Raw genomic sequence first — 22,336 nt, 5'->3', positions numbered from 1 at the left:
AATAAATAAATAAAGGCAGGATTTAACTTTAATCACAGTGCTATTGCTTAGGGTCTCTTGCTTTCAAGCCCAGGTATCTCTGATATTTAACAGGGGAACTGACAGTGTACCTATATCTATATCTATCTATGTCTATATCATCTACATCTACATCTACATCTACATCTACATCTACATCTACATCTACATCTACATCTACATCTACATCTACATCTATCTTTCTATATATAAATAATGGTTTTGAGGTACTCCACCTTAATGTTTTGTAAGTTCTCTGCTTTCTGAAGTGCTAAGCAGCCAGTTTGGCCTCAGTTCAGTGTTGCCATATGCACAAGTACTTTGCTAGCAGTTTTTTTTCCTTTCACAGCTTGTCTACATGGAGAAGTTAGATTAGTGTATGAATTTACAACACACTAGATACTGCATATGGTTGAAGCACGGGCTACCCTGAATCCCATGAGCTACAAGTTTCTTTTCACCTTCCTGGAGGCCAGGAGAAGCTAAAATTAGTAACAATTTCAGCAAAACCACCCTGCTTTATGTTTGGTCTTGTTCAAGACTAATCTATTAAGATAGTATGGAAGACAGCTTGAGCTCATGTTGAGAAGAGAGAACTCAAATTGCAATTACAAATGTCTGCCAAGGCCTAAAGATTTTCAATTGATGTTTAGGACAGTGGAGAAAACAAAGAGAGTTTCAGCTCTCATTTTCCACTCCTGGAAAAGGTGATGATGGTTGCACTGTGATGATGGTTGCACTGTTCTGAGGACTGTGTTGCCTGTAGAAACTACATGGGAATTGCTGCAAAGATTCAGCAGTGAGGTTTAAAGAAAGGACGATGTGCCAGGATTATGCATTGCTACCATCATATCCTCCATCAATACACATGGAGACACATCTGACATTAGTGTTGCTATCATCAGCAAAAGGGCCAGCAGACAGACAAAACAGACAGGGATAAAATATTTTTCAATTTCCAGTCATTCTTCAACATACATGGAAATTACTATGTGCCCCACACAATTATTGTGAAAATCACCAACCTTCCAGTACCTTTGGAAAGGATCCAAAAGAGAAAAATATGGAGAAACTATTGTAGTGATAGAACAAGAGGGAACTGAAAGAGAATAGATTTAGATTACATATTAGAATTAAATTCTTTACTGTGAAGGTGTTGAGGCCCTCAGAAAAGCTGTGGATGCCCCATCTCTGGAATTGTTCATTCAAGGCCAGGTTGGACAGAACTTGCAGCATCCTGGGATAGTGGAAGGTGTCCCTGCCCATGGCAGGGGTGGAATGGGATGAGCTTTAGGGTCCATTTCAACCAGAGTTTTTCTATGATTTTATGAAAAGTCAGATGATCATTTAAGAGACTTAAATAATGACACACTTAATATTTTTTAGCAGATTTCCATTTTCCTAGATGACAATTCAAAAGCCCTTTTTAGTCCTATTTATTCTATAGCCACCTATAAAAATCTAAGTAGCCATGACTGAAGAATGAGTACAGTCTACCATTGTGCTCTGATCCATTTTCTAACCTCAGTAAACCCATGGAAATCACGAAAAGACTGAAGGCTCTACTTGAATCTGGTAAAAATGACATAACAAGAACATTTCGCAAAGAGATTATTCTGCAAAATTCCAGACTGGATGCACAGAGGTAGCTTAAATAAGGTCAAATGAATTAAAAAAAAAAAAAAAAAATCTGTGTAAATGGACTCCTTACATGCAGACTTCTCAATTTGGCATTTCAGTTATCACAAGCCGTCTGCCTGTTGAACTAGTGGTGTGATTTCAAGCAGTCATGGATTTTCAGGCAAGGATTGAAAACAGATGGTCTCTGATACCTTTTTCATTATAACTTCCCCAAGTTTTCAGAAATGTGTAGCTTTGTCTCCAGGTCTTTCGCCTCTTCAGCCTTTGATTTCCAATCACTGAAGAAAAAATGTCAATATTCCTTAAAACAGCTGATGTTCCTTATACTCCAGGAACTGGCAAAGCTTCTTATCCCTTGGAGATGAAGAAAGAGACAGCTGGAAGGAACTAGATGGTTTCTGACAAGGGAACAAAAAAAAAAAAAAGGCACTTCTGTACCAGAAACTATTGAGAAATAAGAAAAGAACTCCCAAGGTAGGTTCTGTAAAACACACGATACCATGGCTGTGGCTGAATGGCTTCAGGCCAGGCAAAGAAAATAGATGAGAGATGGGTTAACTCTGCTTCTGCAGATGGTGAAGCAGTGGGATATGTATTATCTGCCCCAGTAGTGGAGTGAACTCTCCTATACACACAAATCCTGGAGAAATATCAGTGATAGCCACTGAAAAGTTTACTGTATCAAATCTGTTCAGACTCGAGAGCCCTTGCCAACAGCTGAAGGACATTACAGCCAATTGATTTCTCCAGTGTAGACAACACCTGAAAATAACCTTGGCTGTCTGGAGCGAGCGGTTCTGTGTGCGTTAGTTTTGTCTTTAGTTACTGCCTCTTTTATATGCCTTTTGTGGATTGCTCACCTGGAAGTTGAGTACTTTCTTGCTTACTCTGTCAGCTTTTGTTTTTTCAACCCATTACAGGGTCACCTAAGAAAAGCTTTGAAGGTTTGACTCACAGTCATGCAACAAAATTTGTTTCAGGTGGTAATGTTTCCCAGTAGGAAAGTGTTTGGATTGTTGGAAAAGTAGTTTGTTATGAGAATATAAAACCATTTTCCAGGATGAACAAGTGAATTTTTTTGTTCCTTTGCAGTGCAGAGTTAGTGAGCAATAGCCTGAGGGAGTGAAATCTAAATCAGGCTGGATAATTCCTTGCTTTCCTTTTGATGTCCTTTTGCCTCCACCCAGCCCTGGTCTAAAAAAATTATTTTCCTTTTTGTACATCTAGCTGGGGTTTGGAAAACTAAGATTAGTATTGCAAGTGTGTGGGTAACCAAGTGACATGGGCACACTTCCCATGGCTGTGTGTGATAAATATGATTTCTAGGATGGTTCCTTCATACTGGGCACCATGACCCCTCTACAGATATGGATTCTATGACAAGCATTTGCCAACGTGTGCAAAAGGCTAATGTTAATAGACTAATGTTAATATTCTGTTTTCACAAGAACATACTGAAACTGGAGTCATGCTCAGGTAACTGTAGTTTATCCTCTTCTTCTTTGGACATTAGAAATTTCACATGCTATATTCTTTCACTTGCTTTATTCTTTCACTTGCTTTATTCCTTCACTTGCCTGAAACGGTAACTCAGTGAGTTATTCGCCTTTGAAACTTACCAATATCTAGCTCTGCTTGTCATGGGAGATTGAACACAGCTCAGATAAAAAGTATGCTGTAATAATAGTTGCTACTAGTCTGTGGACAAACAATGCACTGGGGCATCTGTGCAGATTCACTCATAACCCACTTGCCTTCAAAGGTCAGGATTTTGGCACTTCAAGCCCTTGGGATTAAGTGACTCTTCAACTAGGCTAAAATTTTTTTTTACATCAGTAGAATTTGTTTTGGGATTGATATGTTCAGTGAGGTAGCTAGTGTTTCATGCACTGGTGCCTGAAATTGAGTAATTATGTCACTGACTTGGATCTTTAGGACAGATTTCTTAAATGGTTGCAAACCCAGTGGAAGACTCCGATTCCAGTTTAACAAAAGTGTAAATGTCTGAAATATACACTGCTGAGAAAAATGTCATGAACAGAATGGATCAGGACACAGATTACACTGGCATATAACACAGTGCATTATCAACTAATAATCAAGTCTCTGCAAGAAGCTGGTGTTCTATCTGCTTGCATACAGCCTTAAAGCAAATCTCCTTTAGTTACTCAAAGCAATCTACATCTGAATATATATAATGATTGGATGGAAGGAATCGTACTGAATTTAAAACATAAAATCTAGAGATGTAACATTAACGAGTCTACTTGGTTCCTTCTATTGCTGGAAGGTGTGTTGAGTGTTCCTTCAGAGACATCTAAACTTTACTCCTGTCTTGAGGAAGACAATACCTGTGCAATACCACGTAAAAAGAAGAAACACTAAGGCTAGGCACAAAATGCTGTTCATGAAAGAGTCTTCACAGACAGATGTGTTATAGGCCAACATAACACATGGAGGATTGAAGAAGTCCATGGGGTCCCAAAAGGATTTGAAGCTTTTTCTTTCAGGACTCATTCTTTAGTGAAGGAAGGCTGATTTGTGTCACGATGGGCAGTCTTGAAGGAAAGTGAAGCACCTGACTTCTATCAAATTTGTGATCTCTTCCTGGCATGCTGTGAGAAGATATTTGTCCTCATTCCTGTTTAAACCATTAAGTATACCAACAGAGCATTTGCAAAGATAATTTTATAGTATATACTTTGCACATCCCACTTCAACTGAAAATGGAAATTATGGTAAGGGATGGAAAATCCAGATTAAGCTTTACTGGTAGATCCCCTGGCATGTGTATGAACGTATGTAAGGATACACCTTAAACATGCACACATATAAATTATAGATTGACATAATCCGTTGGCATCAGGTCTGCTCCTGAACTATCCTATTGAGGATTCTGGTATATTTATGTCTCTTTACTGACTAAACTCATCATTCATTATAGTTCTGTGTGATACCATGTAGACTACCAGTTCTGGTGGATGCTAATAAAGATTTCAGCAATCTCCACTGTACCATTTGGATGTGACATTTTGAAGTGTGTGCACCAGCAGACTCATTACAGGCCAAGCCTATGTTTGTTAATACTCTGGGGAGATGCAGCTGTAATATCTTTTGTGGAACAGCATTGGATTTCTAATGTACTATCTCTAGAACATGATCCATCTAAAATTTCTTGAGCTTTGTTCATCATTTCAAGGGGGAAAATATTAATTAAATCTGACAGCATTTGCATATAGAGTCTAGCAATTAAGTGAAAGATTTCTCTCTGTAATTCTAGAGGGCAATAGCACAAATTATTAAAGAAATTTGAGAGCTACCTGGAGTAAACAGTCACCAAGATAAACAGCAGCCATAACACTCACAATTTTAATTTGCATATATAGATGGCTATAAAGTAGCTTCTCATGAAAATTGCAGATCTAAATTAGGAAGCCTTTTATTCTGGGCTTGAGCCAAATTTTACAGGAATTGGTACATTTTTTATATTGACTACAATGTGTTCTGAATCAGGCTATAAAAAAAAATCTCAGTAAGTGAATGAAGTGAATGAAAATTATGAGAGCCCCTCAGAATCCAGATATAGAAGGGCTTCAGTACTCATACATCTGACAGCCAAAGAGAATTTTTCATTACTGCTTTTCCTCTAAACCTTTTGTCATGAGGTGATTAAAGAAAGGCTGACAACCAATTTCTGACAAAATAATGTCACAATTTTATGTTGGCTTGGGAGCCTACTCCTTACAAATAAGTTTCCTGATGACAAACCTGAAGAATTGATAAATCCCCAGTGTATGGATCTCTGCTGTCCTCTGTGGAAGAAGAGTAATATAACTGCAGGGAGATTTTACATGTCTACAATCTTTTGCTTTGAAATCACTTAAGGTATTAGGAATTCACCAAAGATCTGGGAGTGTCCAATCAGCAATGCAATTTAACAAAGAAATTACAAAAATGCTATCTTTCCTCTTCATAGAAAACAGTTTGGGGAAGGGTTCAGTATACTGCAAATTACTTTCTAGAACTGATCTTATAAATCATAGAGTCTAAATCATGGAAAATATACAGAAAATGAACCATTAAATATCCTAGTTTGACCAGTTTAAAATGCTGCTTAGGCAGAAACCAGTTGCAACAGGACTCACTAATAAATGCAGAAACAAAATTACTAGAAAGAGTGTAATGAACTACCTTCCATTAGGGTGAAGTTCTAGTTAGAAGTTCCTAAGTTAGGGAAATAATGCCTACCATGATTCCATTGTGAATACTGGGTCTCTTTTCCAAAAATTTGTCTGTTCTAATTTTGTCCTCCACAACATCCTACAGCACTCAATTCCTAAATAAAGTTGCATCCTGTATGAAAAATAACCAAACCACCAAGCACCCCAAAACAAAACAAAAAAGAAAACCAACCCCCCAATAACTTTTCTCCTGTTGCTTTACCCTTACTTCTATTTCTTCCTGTTCTTATGCTATAATAAACAGCAGAACCTCATTCAGTTCTAGTTGACAACTTTGCTCCAGTTGTCAACAATCAATTCTGTTTAAGATTTTTTTTTTTTCAATCCCTTCATATATCTCCTTTTGAAGAAAATTCCTGGTCTATTTAGTCTCTCATTTAGAAACTGCCACAATCATCCACATTACCATTCTTTGACACAGACGCTGCAGTTATGTGTGTATGAGCATTTAGAGATTTTCACTCATGCTAAGTTCTTTTTTACTCCCAACATGACATTTTGCTTCCTCTTTTTTGTAATAAAGCAGTCTTTGGTTTATTCCTCATCCAAATGGTTACGAGCAAAAATTATTAACTGCTGCAGGCACCCATTATTAGTCGTTAGGTTTATACAGGTTTTCAAGAGATGGGCAGTCTAGTGATGTTCATTACGTTTTGGAGATAGTTCTTGCTGTTACAATAAACCTTCCCTGCAGGCAAAATAGTGAAGATTCTCTTGAGAATGATTGTTCAGTGAAAAGCAATGACCACTGAAGGATCAAAAAATGAAAGTTAATATACCGTTTTTCACTGTAATTCATCATTTAAGGTGAATGGTCAACAATATCATTAGTTACTACGTAGAATATTCATTGTAGTCTTCTAAAGATGTGTGTACAGTTTCTTCCTTCAGAGAATAACAGATACTAGATATTCATTAACTCATTGAGTCCCTCCGCCTGCCAATGCAAAATTATTCTCTGAAGCAAATTTCTGAGGAACCTGATAAGCACCTGCAATGACATGACATTCTGTTCAAAACTCAGTGGTTAGTTTTACAATGCCTGGAAATTTGAAATGTCTCTACTTTCTCTTGGATTTCTATTCCTGATGCTTTTGTATTACTTTGAAAACGTGAGTTTGTGGTATTCGGTCTGTACAACACACTGGCATGAGTTTCTGTGGTTATAAATGCAAATGACTCTACAAGCATAAAACAAATAAAAATAACAATATCTTCTATATTTTCATAAACAGTGATGATAGTAGGTTTTCAAAGACCATTACTTCAGGCTGCAAAGATAGTCTACTGATGCTCTAGGAATGAAGGTTGAAATCAATCTGATAAAAGATAAATATGGCCCACAGTGTCTGTTTCTAGCTAGTCAAAACTGCAGATTCAATGACATCAAGTCTTCATATAAGGGATATAATTACTGGAAACCTGTGGAAATTTAGTTGTGAAGAGACCTGTGTAAATCACTTAGCCCAATCCTGCCTAAATCTAGGATAAATTCAATAAAAGACCTGGTTACTTGTCCAGTCAAGAGTATTGTGAATGCTTTTGTGGACAGGAACCCAGATTCCTCACTGGGCTTCTGTCCCTGTCATGAACCAGGAATGCTTCCTGTGTTGGGAAGCATTTTTTTAATACTCAGTGAAAATGTCCTTTGATGCAACTGTAGTTTGGTGTGCCCTGCTCTTTCACTGTGTGTGAATCTCTGGCATGGTCTTTTCTACAGCTCTTCTTGGTAGAGGGTGAAGGACTATGATAAGGTTTTTTCAAAGCTACGTTCAATACTAAAATGAAACTTTTGCGTAAGTTCAAGTTTCTTGATCTTCATTGTCATTGATTGTAGTGGAAGCACAGAACAACTGTGTCAGTAGTGGACAGATGCAATGCAGATATCTAAAACAGCACAAAATTTATCTCTGCCACAGATGATTTAGCTGATGTCTCCATAAGTTCTTGCTGTGTGACAAAATCTGTGAAAATTTACCTTGATTGCTGGTTTTATTTATTCACTAGGTAGAATCTCCCAAAAACATGAAGCAGTTGCTGGAATCAACAACATTTTTCAGGCCAATTTTCTTTTGGCTAATGGGTGGAGCTGCATGGCACTTGAAAAGCAAGTAATGATCGTGAATTTAAAATAAAAAAAGAAAAACATAAAACCAAAATTCTACATTCCATAATTTTAAAGAACTGTCCTCTACTAAATTAATTGTGATCTCTGAAGCCACTAGACTGATGATAGTCTGTGTGTTGCAGTAAAGTGCCTAGAAAATGTACAGTCTGTTCCAAATGACAACACCCTGGAATAATTGAGATAATCAGTGTAGCCAGGTTATTCCAGGAACAGTTGGATGGATGTTTTCCTTGGAATAAATCATGGTAAATGTGCCATCAAGAAGTGTGTACCTTTCATGGTTATGGTACACACTTATTATAAAAAAGTGTTATTATAAAAATGTTATAATTAGAGATGTTCTGAACAGTCTCCAGGTGTCCAATCACACCAGGATGAAATAAACATTTCAGAGATCATAAGAATGAGATTTTCTTTTGACCATGGATCTAAAGCACTTCTCTTTTCTTTCCTATTTGATACTGCTGTGAAATCAGGACTGGCTGCTGACATACTATAAGTTTTGCTCTTAGCTTTGGTTTCACATTTTTTGCTCTGTAACAATGTATAGTACTATGACAACCACCCCATGAGTTACACAACCAGGGAGCAGGGAAATAAGCATTTTTTGAGTGTGCTAGTACTGGAGTGAATAAAAATCTCAAACTTTTTAAAATGAATCCAAATGTTTTGGAATTCATATACTTGCTCTAGTGTTAATCATGCAAATTTTAGGATCAGTGCTCTAGTCTAAGCTATCTACATGTTAATCACCCTCTGTCATTAAGGAACAGGCACACCCAGAGATGAACTAATCATGCTGCAATGATCTGAGAGGTCTAGATGTACACTCTCTGTACACCAATGATGGAGAGAATAAGAGGAGCTTATACCATGTACCTAATACTTAAATGGAACACTGAAGAATCTTTTCAAAAAAAAAAAAGAAGGAAAAAAGAAGAAAAAAAAAAGCTTATAATTGAACTTTCACTCCCCATTATTGTAATTTTTTCCTTATTTCTTAATTGCAGTTTCATCAATTATCTCATAATCCTGCAATTAGCTGGAACACAAAGCAAAATACATAGTTTTCTATGTATTCTTTTGATACACATGTATCAAAAGAGTAATTGTAAATATCCATTTATCTTTACTGCTTTTTAGGTGACTGCATTCCTTACTTGTAGCTCAACACTTAGACAGAGCCTTTCTTATAATATGCATTATCACCAAGCCTGGCAGCCAGATTTATCTGGCAGTGCCTGTGTGATGCTCCTCTGAGTGTCCAGGGCTGCCTGAAGCTTCAGAAGCAGCTTTGTGCTGTCTCAGGTGCACGACAACCATGTGCAAGAGCTGCCACATCAACACAATTTAGAAAAATCTGATTGTTGTCCCACCTTGGACTCACCTTGTATGACCATTTTGCTGGACACATTGAAGAACTTTTATTTCACCTCCATCTTTAATTGCATGGACAAAAGTTTCTTTTATTGGGGTTATTATTCATCAAAATCCTGCAGAACCATAGGCCCTGAATAAAATACTGCTCTGCTACCAATTTTTCAAAGGACAGCAATATATCAATGGCTAGAAGTGATTGCAGATGATATTTAACTTGTTATAAATTAACACTGAATTTCTCATGCTCCATATTGAATGGCATATTCCAGAGGTTTTCTCACTTCCACTTCGAGTGGACGGTGTCCCTGACTGGGCAGGAGGGTTGGAACTAGATGAACTTGAAGGTTCCTTCCAACCCAAAGTATTCTGTTATTCTAATACAACTGGTAAAAAAGTTGGAATTAATATTTCACAGGGCATTGAAAGAATGTTTTTATTCTAGGTCATGATAGAACATCACAGGGCCTGATAATGGGTGTAATTTTCCTAACCTTTTCCTACGTCCCTTGACAGTGAGTTTAGCAGCTGTGCATTAGTGGAGCCTCACAACAGAACAGGGGTTACTGCCTAATTTTGCTGCTAAACTCACTTTGGAAAAATGCCTGGACTAGTAGAACAAGGGAGAATGGATTCAACAGACAGACGTCAGGGTTAGAGGTGATATTGGGAAGAAATTCTTGTCTGTGAGGGTGGGGAGGCCCTGGCAGAAGTTGCCCAGAGAAGCCGTGGCTGCCCCTGGATCCCTGGCAGTGCCCAAGGCCACATGGGACAAAGTTTGGAATAACCTGGTCTAGCAGAAGGTATCCATGCCAAAGCCCATGGCAGGGCTTTGGAATGAGATGAGCTTTCAGATCCCTTCCAACCCAAATCATTCTACGATCTTGCGATTCTACAAACAAAAATGTATGAAATTAATAGAAAAAAGAAAAAATTCTGCCACATTCCACAGGGAACATTGAGAGCTTTGGCAAAATCAGATTCCTCATAAAAATTACACCAGATCTGCATAAATTTAGAACAGTAAGACTGAGAAATAAAGACATAAAAATCCTACTACAGGTGTCAACACAGGCAGTAAGACTTCTGTCTATCACCTGTAGGTACAGCAAGGGTTTGGCAGGGCTGAGGAGGAGGCAGCCTGTGCTGCTCATCACCTTCCCAAACACAGAGATAATAGGCACGATTTGTCTGCTTTTACTTAGGCTGTTACAAGTTAAGTGTTTAGAGTCAGTGAGTAGATCCCTCAGGTCCATTTACATTCAGTGGAAGAAAATAGTCATGTTCAGAAAGTGATTCATTGCATCTTACGAGATGAAGCATGAATCACCTGCTGGGTATGCCAATTTCTCTCTATTCACTTCAAACCCAGCCTGGGGCGTCTGGCTCAGGCTTACATTTCTAATACTCAGACAATCAAATTTAGGTGAGGAGAACCTTACCAAGATAGGCTGTGACACCAATGGTGCCTAAGTTAAGCGCTCTCAGCACCCAGCATGGACTGAGCCCATAGTCCCTAAAATTGTTTCCGACATCAGAGAACTTTTTCTTGGCACTCCTCAACATCTGAAATTATTAACAGTCACAGAAGGAAAAAAAAAAAAAAAATCAAAGTACCTTAAACTTGGATTTTTACTTAAATGCTGTTTGGTTCTAGGTTTTTTTGCAGATCCTATTTTCACATTCCACAGTCAACACATGAATCTCTATAAGTTTCCTAAGTTTTTTTAAAATTACCTTTCTGAAGGTGAATTTCTAAAAAGAGCCCTCAAATAAAAAAACCCCCTCGCATTTTATATGAAACTCAGTGGCACAGTATGAATTAACAACAACAAAAATTTCCACTTTTAGTATGCATGAAAATTTCTATTTCCTAATCACATTTATTTGTTTTATGTGTGTGCATAACTATTTAAATCATCAAAGAATCAAGAATTTTACATCCAAGGGGAGATTTTTTCAGGAAAAAGATGAGCTGAAGAAAAACAAACAAACAAAGAAACAAAAACGGAGGGTGTTTGGGTGAAGGGTTATTCCTTTGTCTGTAGACCTTAATGATTAATGAAGATAGAGTCAATGTTTACTTAGACACCCTGGTTACCAGAGTGTATCTAATATCTGCAAATTTTGCTTTTAGAATATGATTACTGTGTTTTAGTGTAATTATGTGTGTTTTAGAAGCAGAGCATTTTCACTACCTCTTCATCTCTATGATCACATAAGTGTATTTTGGGATGCCTGTCAAGAAAATTTGAGCAATGCATTTTAACAGCAATAACCTTTTGAGCAAAAAAGCACTTATGAAAAGGCCCATAAAACACTGACTTTTTAGGTACTCAAAGATGGTTGAAGAATTATGCTGAAGGAGCCTGACTTCAGAGTTTGAATAAAGCCCACTATTTGGAGGAACCATTTATTTCTCTGCATTTTTCTATAGGAATAAAAATATTGGATTAAAATTTTACATAATGAGAGAAGAATTGTAATTACTTTTAAGAGACATTCAAACAAGATGCTGCCTGTTTCAGGTTTTGGAGCTTTCGTTCTGAAGGTTCTCAAGTTGCTGTAGAAATCAAGTATTATCTGGGTGGCTGCTTAAAATTATGTCTGAAGGAGTAAAGATGTGTGATGGTGCTCAGGCTTAATTAGGACTCAGGCCCTCCCTCCCTCAGGTGGAAACAGCACAAATATTGTGTTGGAAAGCAGCTAATAAATAGTTCTCAAAAGCTGCACCTTGACTTCTTATCATCATGCCATACATCTGGAATTCATCTTGATAATTTTTTTTGTTCTTTTATTGGTTTTGCAATATCTGATTTCTGCTTCCACGCAAGTTTAGGTCAGTTTGACAGGATTTATTGTCTGGGTTGGTGTCATCTTTCCATCCCTGGATAAACTCATGCATAAGAAGTGGGATTCAGGTACAGAATCAAGAAACTAAGTTTTGGTGTCCACACATAAAAGTAACTACATGTCAGTTATGTATCATACCCCTAAGTAATAAGTGATTCAGTTGATTAAATCCAGGTTCCAATTGCTATTTGAGTGGTCTTATTGTGTCCTAGATATCTGCAAGACATTGTTATATATTTCAAATTGCATTCATACACCCAGGCCCTCCTAGAATGTCATTTGGTGGACATGCAAGACATCCTGGAGCTTCTGAAATAGTACCAGCTGCCTGCATAAGCAGCTCACATGGTCCCTGGAGATCTGTGAGGCCAATGGACTATTGACCAGCCTACTAGAGACAAGACTAATGCCTAAGCATTAGTGTCCAGTGTCATCTGACTCCTTATCTGATCTAAATTGACTTTATTGGATAGATCTCCATCAACTCTGGTTGTTCAGGGTGACCTGTTTGCAGCCTTTCAGTATCTGAAGGGGGCCTACAAGAGATATGGAGAGGGAATATTTGCAAGGGCAGGGACAGGACAAGGTGGAATGGCTTCACACTGAGAGAAAAGAGTTTTAAACTGGATATAAAGAGAAATTTTTCCCTGTGAGGGTGGTGAGGCACAGGTTGCCCAAAGAAGCTGTGGCTGCCCCATCCCTGGGAGTGTTTAAGACCAGGCTGGATGTGGCTTGGAGCAACCTGGTCTAGGGGACAGTGTCCCTGCCCATGGCAAGGGGGTTAGAATGAGGTGGTAGTCCCTTCCAACCCAAGCCTTTCTATGATTCTATCAACTCTGAGTGATCAGGCACCTGACTAGGTGCCACACAAGTTTTAGTCACCTAAATTTATTTTCCTAAATCTGTTGTTGAAGCCTGCTCCTTTAGTCTCTCCAGTTCCTTCTGGCTTTTTCATACAGTGGGATCACTAATGGGTTTGTGTTCCTGTGTGTATCTCACCCCTGTGAAAGCAGCTGGGCACACCTTCTGAATCTGTGCAAGTTGGAAAGGAAGACAAGAGCATTCACACAGTCATGCATCTCAGCAAAAACCCCCAGTCTGACCCCATCTTCCCAGAGCCATCTCCGTTCCTGCTATTATGGTCTGATTGATGCTTAATGTGACAAAACCAATGAGGAGGTTCTTTTGAGGTCATTAAAAGGTGGGTGTACTGGTGCCAGATGTAGTGGCCCTTCATACTGGAATTTCTGTATCCAAGTTCCTCTCTAACTCCTGCTCTGTAGAGGCATTGTTCTTTCTTACCTGCTTGTATGAGTCTGGATGGATGGCTCAAGTACCAGTAGCAGGGTCATATTACTAATGAGAAGAAAGAAAACAAAGGACAGGAGTGATAAAAGGAGACAGATGGAGACTCAGAAAACAGTCTATAAAAACTAGTAAATTTTTTTCCCCCAGAAATGTAGTCCCAGGATCTAACATCAATTTTCTTTTATATTGCATTTATTATGTTTTTTCTGGAAGTACCTGGAAATAAAATCACACATATATATTTCCTAAAATAGGGTTAGAATTGTTTTTAAATAATGTTTTACACCTTCCAACACTAGCCAACTAAGAGCCATGCTTCCCTCCATGATTCATGGTTAATAGCATACTTCTGTTAGACACCTTTATTTATCCTATAATAACATGAAAAATATGCCTGAACTGGCTTTATTTTTAGCCAGTTTTATGTTGGCATTTCTTTAACAGCACATAGAGGGAGGGGTGCAGGGGGAGTCAATAAAGAAGAATGTGAAAATGTGTTCTTCTATAAAAACCAAGCCTGAAGTAGCAGTTGGACTTTGGCATATGTGTGGCCTATTAGTGCCTTCTGTCGTAATAAGCCTTCTGGCAGAGCAATAACGTCAAGGTGTTGTTTATACACTATAAAATGTTAAAATGGCATTGTAAAGATTAGCTGGAAGGTGAGGATTGTTTCAAGGGCTTGGTTGTTTTGTTTTCTTTTTGTTTTTCTTTTTGTTTTCCTTTTCCTTTCTGTTCCTGTGACCAAGAAACACAGCACACAAAAATTGCCTCCTTCAATAGTTTCATTGACTCTTTAATGGGAAAAATGTTACCTGCAGAGAGGCAGTATGGCCCATGGCCTAAAGGGACTAAGAAGAAAAAGACTTTGTTTGAATCCTCAGTTCTGCCACAAATATACTTTGTGACCCAGGTTCACATGCCCTCAGTGTGCCTCTTACCTCAACCAAAGTTTGATGCAGCTGAGAGTTCAGGCACTTAGAGTCCCAAGAGAATCATTAAAACCCTGCACTACAAAACAGTTAAAGGCAAGGAAAGCATCTAGATTATGGGGTTTCCATTCTGACCTTCCATTTTACCTAATGGATAGCAACATAAGAGCATCAAGTAGTGTCATCAGAATCATCAGTTTAAATGTCTTTAAACTGAATGAGTTTGGTGTTTCTGAGTAAGTCAGTCCCTTGTGTATGTGAGCTTTCCAGGAAGGATTCCTTACAACAAATCTAAAAGGGATTCGTTACAACAAATCACCATGAAGAGAATTACCATGACAGCTTCCCTGTACTAACAGACGTCCCCATGATTGCAGGGACAAGAAAATCATTACACAGGAACATGGAAGAAACATTTACCCTGGGCTCAGCCCAGCTGTCCACTGAATAAGTGATTCTACAACACCACTTGAGATAATTTAGGCAGTTGAAAACACTGTTGCTGAGCTCACAGATATGGCACAGAAGCTCTCACCCTCTTGATATGAGAGCTGGAGGACAAACAGGATATGGACACAAAATAATGTGAAGTTAAGCCTCTATGAGTGAAGCTTCATGTTTCTACACCAGAATTTCACACATTAATGTAGCTGCCTCTGTCATCAAAAAGACTTCCTAGGATGAAGAGATTGAGCCCATTTCAAACCCAGCCTTAAAGGTTTTAAATTGACAGGTTGGAGGGGGTGAGGTACATCTTCCAGAATGCTTTCTCAAAATCCAGAACTCTGTGGAAGAAATAGAGTTGAAAATCATAATTTTGAATTTCTAAACATTGAGTACCATTTTCCCAGCTCTCCTCAATATTTTGACTCCTCTGCAAAAAAATTCCTGTTTCCCAGCTGGCTTCTGAAGAGTACCAGGGAATGGGAATGTATTTAAGACCTTGATGTTAAAATCAAAACCTTTCCTGAAGAAGAAATCAGGGGGATAATCAGGGATAACTTTATACAAACTCATGGGAAAAAAAAAAAACAACACATTTTATTTATTCGTATTATTGTCATTATTTCATTATTTTGTATATAACATATCAGATGATTTTTAGCACTAGTTCCAAACTCTGTGGGCTTCCTCTGCCTCTAAAAGTCCCTGTGCAGCAGCCTGCTGAGAGCTGGGAAGACGTGCCAGTCAAGCAACCACTCAGCACTTGTTCTGTTCCTTATATTCTCTCCCAAAACTGGGTCTGTTACTGGTCACTCTCAGATGCAGGATACTGGGCTAAACTGAATCTTGTTCTGCCCCAAAGATTATGTCATTGTGTAACAAATAAACATTTTCATGACACAAAGTGCATATTTTGATTTCCTACCCCCTTCAGATGATGATGTTCAGAATTTGGGTGGATCTAGGGAAAGCCATGGGGTGGAAGAAGTCTCAAGGGGTTATCCACTTAGGTCTAATTATTTCTATACCACTTTGGCAGCTATTTCTCTAACCAGTTTGCAATAATCTTGAGTGAAGAAGAACCACAGAGTCACTGGAGTTCATTGACCCAACTGGAAACACTTTCCTCATCTCCAAGTTATAGCTCCTTTCCTACAATTTAAGATGAGTCTGACTTTCTTACCCTCAATAAACACAGAAAATAGCTTATTCTTATTGTATTTTCAATTTTTTCCCCCAAATTTTGAGGGTTTTACAATTCTTTATTTCAATTTCCTTTCTGTACCAGCATCCTCATCTGCATGGTTGTTGAATAATCTTGAAGGTCCCTTCCAACGAAAACCATTCCATGATTCTATGATCAATCTTTTCTGAGAGCTCATGGTTTCTATCTGAGCACATTCCTACAGCTCTCTTCTTCATTTTCTCCTGTTCAACTCTTCAGTCAAAAATCTAAGGCCCCAAACTGGTGACATGGATGAAAGTTTATGCCATTTGAAAGTGGCAGTGGAAGAGACCACACTTTGTGTGATGCTTGCTCCTCTTCTGTGGGTCTGACTGTGTCACAAATTCCCATGGGACTCTTTCCTTCAGGAAAATCAACTGATAGTAATATGTCAGATCCCAAATTAAAAAACAAACAAAAAAAAAAAAAAACAACAAAAAAAACCACGAACAAAACAACTAGATCAAAGAAATAGATTCTAAAACAAAGCATCAAAGAAGTTATCAGACATCGTTTGCTTTATTATCACCATTATAACAAGGCAACAGATTTCACTTCACACTTCCTTCTTGCAAAAGGTGAATTATGTTTTGTGGTTTTCATGTAGTCCAACCAGCAAGCACCAAGAGAGATGGCAGCATTTTAATTAAAATTGATAAAACCTCCCTGAAAATTAGTCTGGGGAAAACACATCTTGTAGAATACAGAGCTGCCAAGTTTTGGCTGGAGGCTGAAGCAGGGTTTGCAGGGACTGGAAAGAACCTGTACTGGGCCAGTGGGAGACTGGGAACAAAATCACACTGGTACAATCACTTCTGCTGAATTAAAAAATGCTCAAGGAAAGAAAACAACTTTAATTACCAAAATGCCATCATGTGCAAACAAGAAGGAAGAGCTGGTCTCCCCTGTCATCTCCAGAAGGTTCAAAAATCCCTAGCTCATTTTGCACGCAGTTGATGATGGAAGATACCTTGGCTTCCTGTGCCTTCTCACTTCTGAATTCTGAACAATATGTTCTCTAGAGCAGGAAGAATACCCTAATAATTATTTTTCCCCTAATTCTCTAGTATTCCTTATGTAATATTAATGTGGCCTAAACTGTAACCTGTGTGCAACCTACTCAATCTCCTAATAACAACCCATGAGGCTTGAACTGTACGAAGAATAATGAGACACGTAGCTGCTACAGCAAGATGAATTTGGGCTAGGGCTGTAATACAAGGAATTTATGTGGGAAGGTCTCAGGCCATTAATTAATTTACTCAGCCCTGCACATATCACCATAGCCTGGAGTTTTTTTCCAGCCCTGTGACTGTCTTGTCTCACCCTCAATATCAGCTGTCCTGAAGATATTTCTCTGTCCTCAACGACCTCTAAACTTGCATCAGACCAGTGGGAAATGACACTTTCATTATCTCATGGATGTGGAAACCCAAAAGGCAGGAAGGGATATATAGTTCTATATATGTAGCTCCACCTGATGATGTTAATCAAAGCTGGTTGTGGTATGCATCAGGAAACGTGCAGGGGCTGCAGAGAGGAGCAAGGGGGGAGCTGCTTTGCCATCCCTGCTGCATCTCCAACTCCACTTATGTCAAACATCTCTTTGGCAGAAGCTCACAATTGCTGTGCAGGAGCATAAAGCAGGAGCTGTGTGCAGAAGGCAGAAGATTGGCAGGCCAGAAGCATCAGCTGTGCTATAAAAATTATGCTAATGTGCTAAAATGAAGTTTATTTGAAATAAGCACTTTGCATTATGGAGGACTGAGTTTCTTGGACTCCTAGTTTTTTTGTGTGTGTGCCTCTTTCTCCCACCCAGCTTCATCTTGACCTGACTCCTCCAGCCTTCTGCCACAGACACTTGGGGCTGCTAAAGATGGGTTTTAGCAGCAGCCACCAGTTGGCAGGAGTAAGCTACCTACCCCGTTAAAAGCCTGTCACCTCTGCTGTCAGCTTTACAGAAACTTTAAATCCCAGTAAAATGAAACACTAACAGCTGCCCGTTATTGCATATTGTGTCCTGTATTATTCCGTCTGTGCTGCAGTGAAGTTTAGTGGGGGAAGAATAAAAAAAATATATATATCACACTTTCCCCCTTGCCAGAAGCAACATGTGCATCTGGAGAAATTTTCCCAGTGAGCAAAAATTGGATACAAAGCCATATTCTGAGGAAATTGCATTTTATCTCATGTTTCCCATTCTGCATGAGCAATTATTTGTGTGGATATACAATTTCTTTAGCCTGCGTGTGCCCATGTCTTTGACTGCTGGTGACTTCAGAGCAGTGTTAGTTTTGTGCAGAATTTAACTGTAGACGCAGACTCCACATAAATAAATAAATAAATAAATAAATAAGAACACATCCACCCGAAAAACTACACCATCACCAAGCAAAAAGCCCCTTTTGTCACTGCATATGCAGTAGCTCTGCAGAAAATAGCCTGTTCTTTGTTGCCATCCAAAGAGACATTATTTTATTTGACACCCATGGAGCTGCACAAATGAGAGTCAGCAGGCATCAAGCCGTCCTCTTGGAAAAAGAGTTGGCATCTCCCTCCCTGGCACATCTGGTGAGCTTGAATGGCATTCACTGGCATGGCTTTGCAAAATTAATTACATTCCAAAGCCTTGTCACAAACAATAAACCCTTGTGCCAAACGCTGATCTTTTGTTTTCTGCCAGATGTAATGCATCTGCTTCTCTTTATCAGGTTTAATCCTGTTTGGCTTTTGCAGTGCAGTAAACAATGCTGTGGAAGTTGGAAGTGAAAAGTGGGAGAATGTGGAAAGGCACTGAGCAGAAGAACAGTGACGAAGATGCCACGTGGTTAAAACACTTGGTCTGGAACAGCTGGACGATGTGTTGTCATGAGGAACAGCCACAGTGATGAAGGCCTTTTTACCTTAGTGAGATTGCACCAAGAAACAGCGTGAGGACAGATCCTCAGTGAACTGTCAGAAATCCTACTGAATGGGCTTGGTGTTGAGTGTCTTATTTTACGTGTCTAATTTTTCTCAATGATTTCACCCTATAATCGAAGATCTCTCTCCATGTTGACTCTCAAACTCAAGGAAGGCTCCGTCCAAAAAGAGAAATGAGGTGCAAGTATGCTGTTGTCCCATTTTTTTTATTCTATACTTAACGACTAGCAGACACAAATCCACCCCTCATCAGAGCTGTCAGTGGCTCAGGCTGTGCTCAAGCACTGGTCTCAAGGCACTAGCAGACCTTTGCACCACCAATGCTGCTCACCAGCCAGCCAGATCCAGGGTCTTTCGTCCACTGCAGCCCTGAGGTGTCTCATCTTGTCCTTATCCAGCAAAATGTCCAAGTGGGACAGAAGACAAACTGAACCCAAAGCCAAAAGTGAAAACAATTAAAATCTTTATTTTTCCCCAACATCATAACTTAATTATTTGTTAATCCTAAGAGAGAACTGAATGGGCTCAAAACAAAATTGAATCTGCGTGCTTCTGCCACCAGGCATGGTCTTGAAAAGATCTGTGATTCTACCATGTAGGAGGCCTTTGTTTTGCTATTCCTTCCCTCTCAGCCAGGCTCATGTACCTCACTGTATAGAAATACCCATATCCTTCTGCTGCTGTGCTAAATATATTTTCAGTGGTACATGTAGCTGCAAGCCTGTGACCCCCTTCAGTTCTTATGCTCTATCTCCTGCTGTCTTTAATTTTGCTATGGTACAACAGGGATCTGAACTCCACAGCTCAGTTTCTCTTAAATTCCTTAAATTAAGCAAGCAGTGGTATGGTTGCCACTACTGGGAAGTCAAACCTTGTCTGGGCTGTGACAGAGGACCAGGAAGAAGCAGCCTGAAGTCCTCTCTTGGTGGGGTTTTTTTGTCTCTAGGGATGCCTTTTTCACATAAGACTTTTCCTTTTTAAATGCATTTTTCAAGAAGAATAATTTCTAACTAGTTCAAGGTTAGCAGTTTCTGACGCGTGTGAATTGGAAATAAACCAAAGGAGTTTCAGTCACAGATGAGCTGGAACTGAAGTAAAATTTACTGGTTCAATGGTCTCCCCTCCAGGTGTATTGAAATCAAACCTGTATGACTGAAAAAATCAGAAAGGAGAATGAATGAGGGAGCAGGAAACTGGATTTCAATTTGCCTGCCTAGTTTGTAATGTTTCCTCTATTTCAGTTCAAGGGCATCAATAGCCTCAACTGCCTGATGTATTTAGAACTCTTTCCTGTCTGGCTCAAAACTTTCTGTAGAACATTAAAGTATGGACACTAGTTATGGACTCATAACTGCTATTCACACCACAACTTTATTTAAGCTTTAACAATTATGAGATATTTAGGTATGAGATCTCATTCCCTGAGATCTCTTTCTGTTCCTGTGTGTGAGTTTCAGGGATCAGTCACACCTTGGGGGTCTACAATAGTTATTGTTGGTGAAACAACCCAGATCTAACACTGGAAACTACCAAAGGGAAGAAATAGGGCTGGATGAAAGCTCTCTGAGGCCTCCATTGGAAATGTTTGCTGTCCAACAGAAAATGCCAAGTAACAGACAGCAGGAATTGGAAAGCCAGGTTCCAAGAGGAAGCTAGAGAGAAGAATTCACTGAAGCAAGCATTGGAGCTGGTTGCCCAGGGAAGTGATGGAATCATCATCCCTGGAAATGTTAAAAAACAAGTCAACGTGGCTCTTGGGGATAAGGTGTAGTGGCCAACATGGTGTTTCTGGATTATTGGATCGACTCTAAGATTTTAGTGATCTTTTCCACCTTAAATATTCTATAATTCCAAGTCTCCAGAAGTTACAATAAACATTTTGTTTTTCTCTAAGCATTCTAAGAAGAGCACGAAAGGCACTGCAACTTTTCAAAAGTTAATTTTGGAAGCTAGCTAAAAGTTTGTCAGTAGTTTACTGCAAGCTAACTTCTTTGCTCATTGTACACAATTCAGTGCCACCTGAATTCCCTTGACAATTTGTTTGGTTTGGAATGAGAGAGTTGGTGGTCATCATGGCTCATCCTAAGACTCCAAATATCTGATCTCTGCTATCTCAGTGACAGGGTCAGCCAGGACAAGTAATTTCCTTACCATGTGTTACAGCTTTTTTACCGTCTGAAACACGTGAATGGTAATAATGGCCTCATCAGTAAATTGCTCTGAGATCCATAGATGAAAATGTGCCATGTGACAGTGGCACTGCACGTAAACCTTGCTGGTAACACCTGCAGCAGTCATGGTCATGACCTTTGAGGGCTGTCCATCCCATGGGTGTGTGAAGAACACGATCATGGGGCTCTCAAGATTCTGCAACAGGTACACAAGTCACAGAGGCTGGATGTCTGAGAATTCCTTTATTATAAACTACTACAAAATGACTATCAATAAAACCAAAAATATATATATGCACAAAAATATATAAAATTGTAGAATCATAGAACCATTAAGGTTGAAAGGACATCTAAAAACACCATGTCAAACAATCAATCCCACCATCACACTCACCATGAAACTCTGTCCTCAAGTGCAGTATCCACTTTTTTTTTGACCACTTACAGGTATGGTGTCTCCAAAACTTCTCTGGGCATCCTGTTGCAAAGCTGCACAACTCTTTCTGTGAAAAGAACTTTTCCATGGTGCAACTTGAGATTATTTTATCTCATTCTGTCATTTGTTACCTGGGAGAAGAGACTGATATCTACCTCTTTTCCCACAACTGTAGAGAGCAAGAAGGTCTCTCTCTTTGATATATAAGGTATATAATATATTGCAAGCTATTACAAAATTTCAACCAGTGAAGTAAATATACGCTTATGAACCTTTATCCATGTCAATGCTAAAAATATAAATGTGTGAAGTGTTGTAGGCACAACTTGCACCAAACCATTCCCAGAATTTGTCCTTAACAATAGAAAAGTCTCACTTCAAAAATAACCTGCCTTGTGGGGTCTGGATTCAGCCAGTGTTGCGGTGAACCGTGACCAACCCCAGGGTCAGCCAGATCAAGTGGACCCAAAGGTCCATTGGTTTGGTGCTTCCACAGCCTAAAAGCCTTGAGCATTCAAAAGGCTGTGAAAAACATATAAATCCGTCCCTTACCATTGGCTGCAGCCCTCCCCTCCCCTTATTTCTCATATTTGGTTGTCTTTCCAGAGAGTTCTATGTTCCTCAGTAGTTAATTGGCCTTTGT

The sequence above is a fragment of the Aphelocoma coerulescens genome, assembly GCF_041296385.1.
Source record: "Aphelocoma coerulescens isolate FSJ_1873_10779 chromosome Z unlocalized genomic scaffold, UR_Acoe_1.0 ChrZ, whole genome shotgun sequence".
Lineage (NCBI taxonomy): Eukaryota > Metazoa > Chordata > Aves > Passeriformes > Corvidae > Aphelocoma > Aphelocoma coerulescens.
This window is presented reverse-complemented; position numbering follows the sequence as displayed.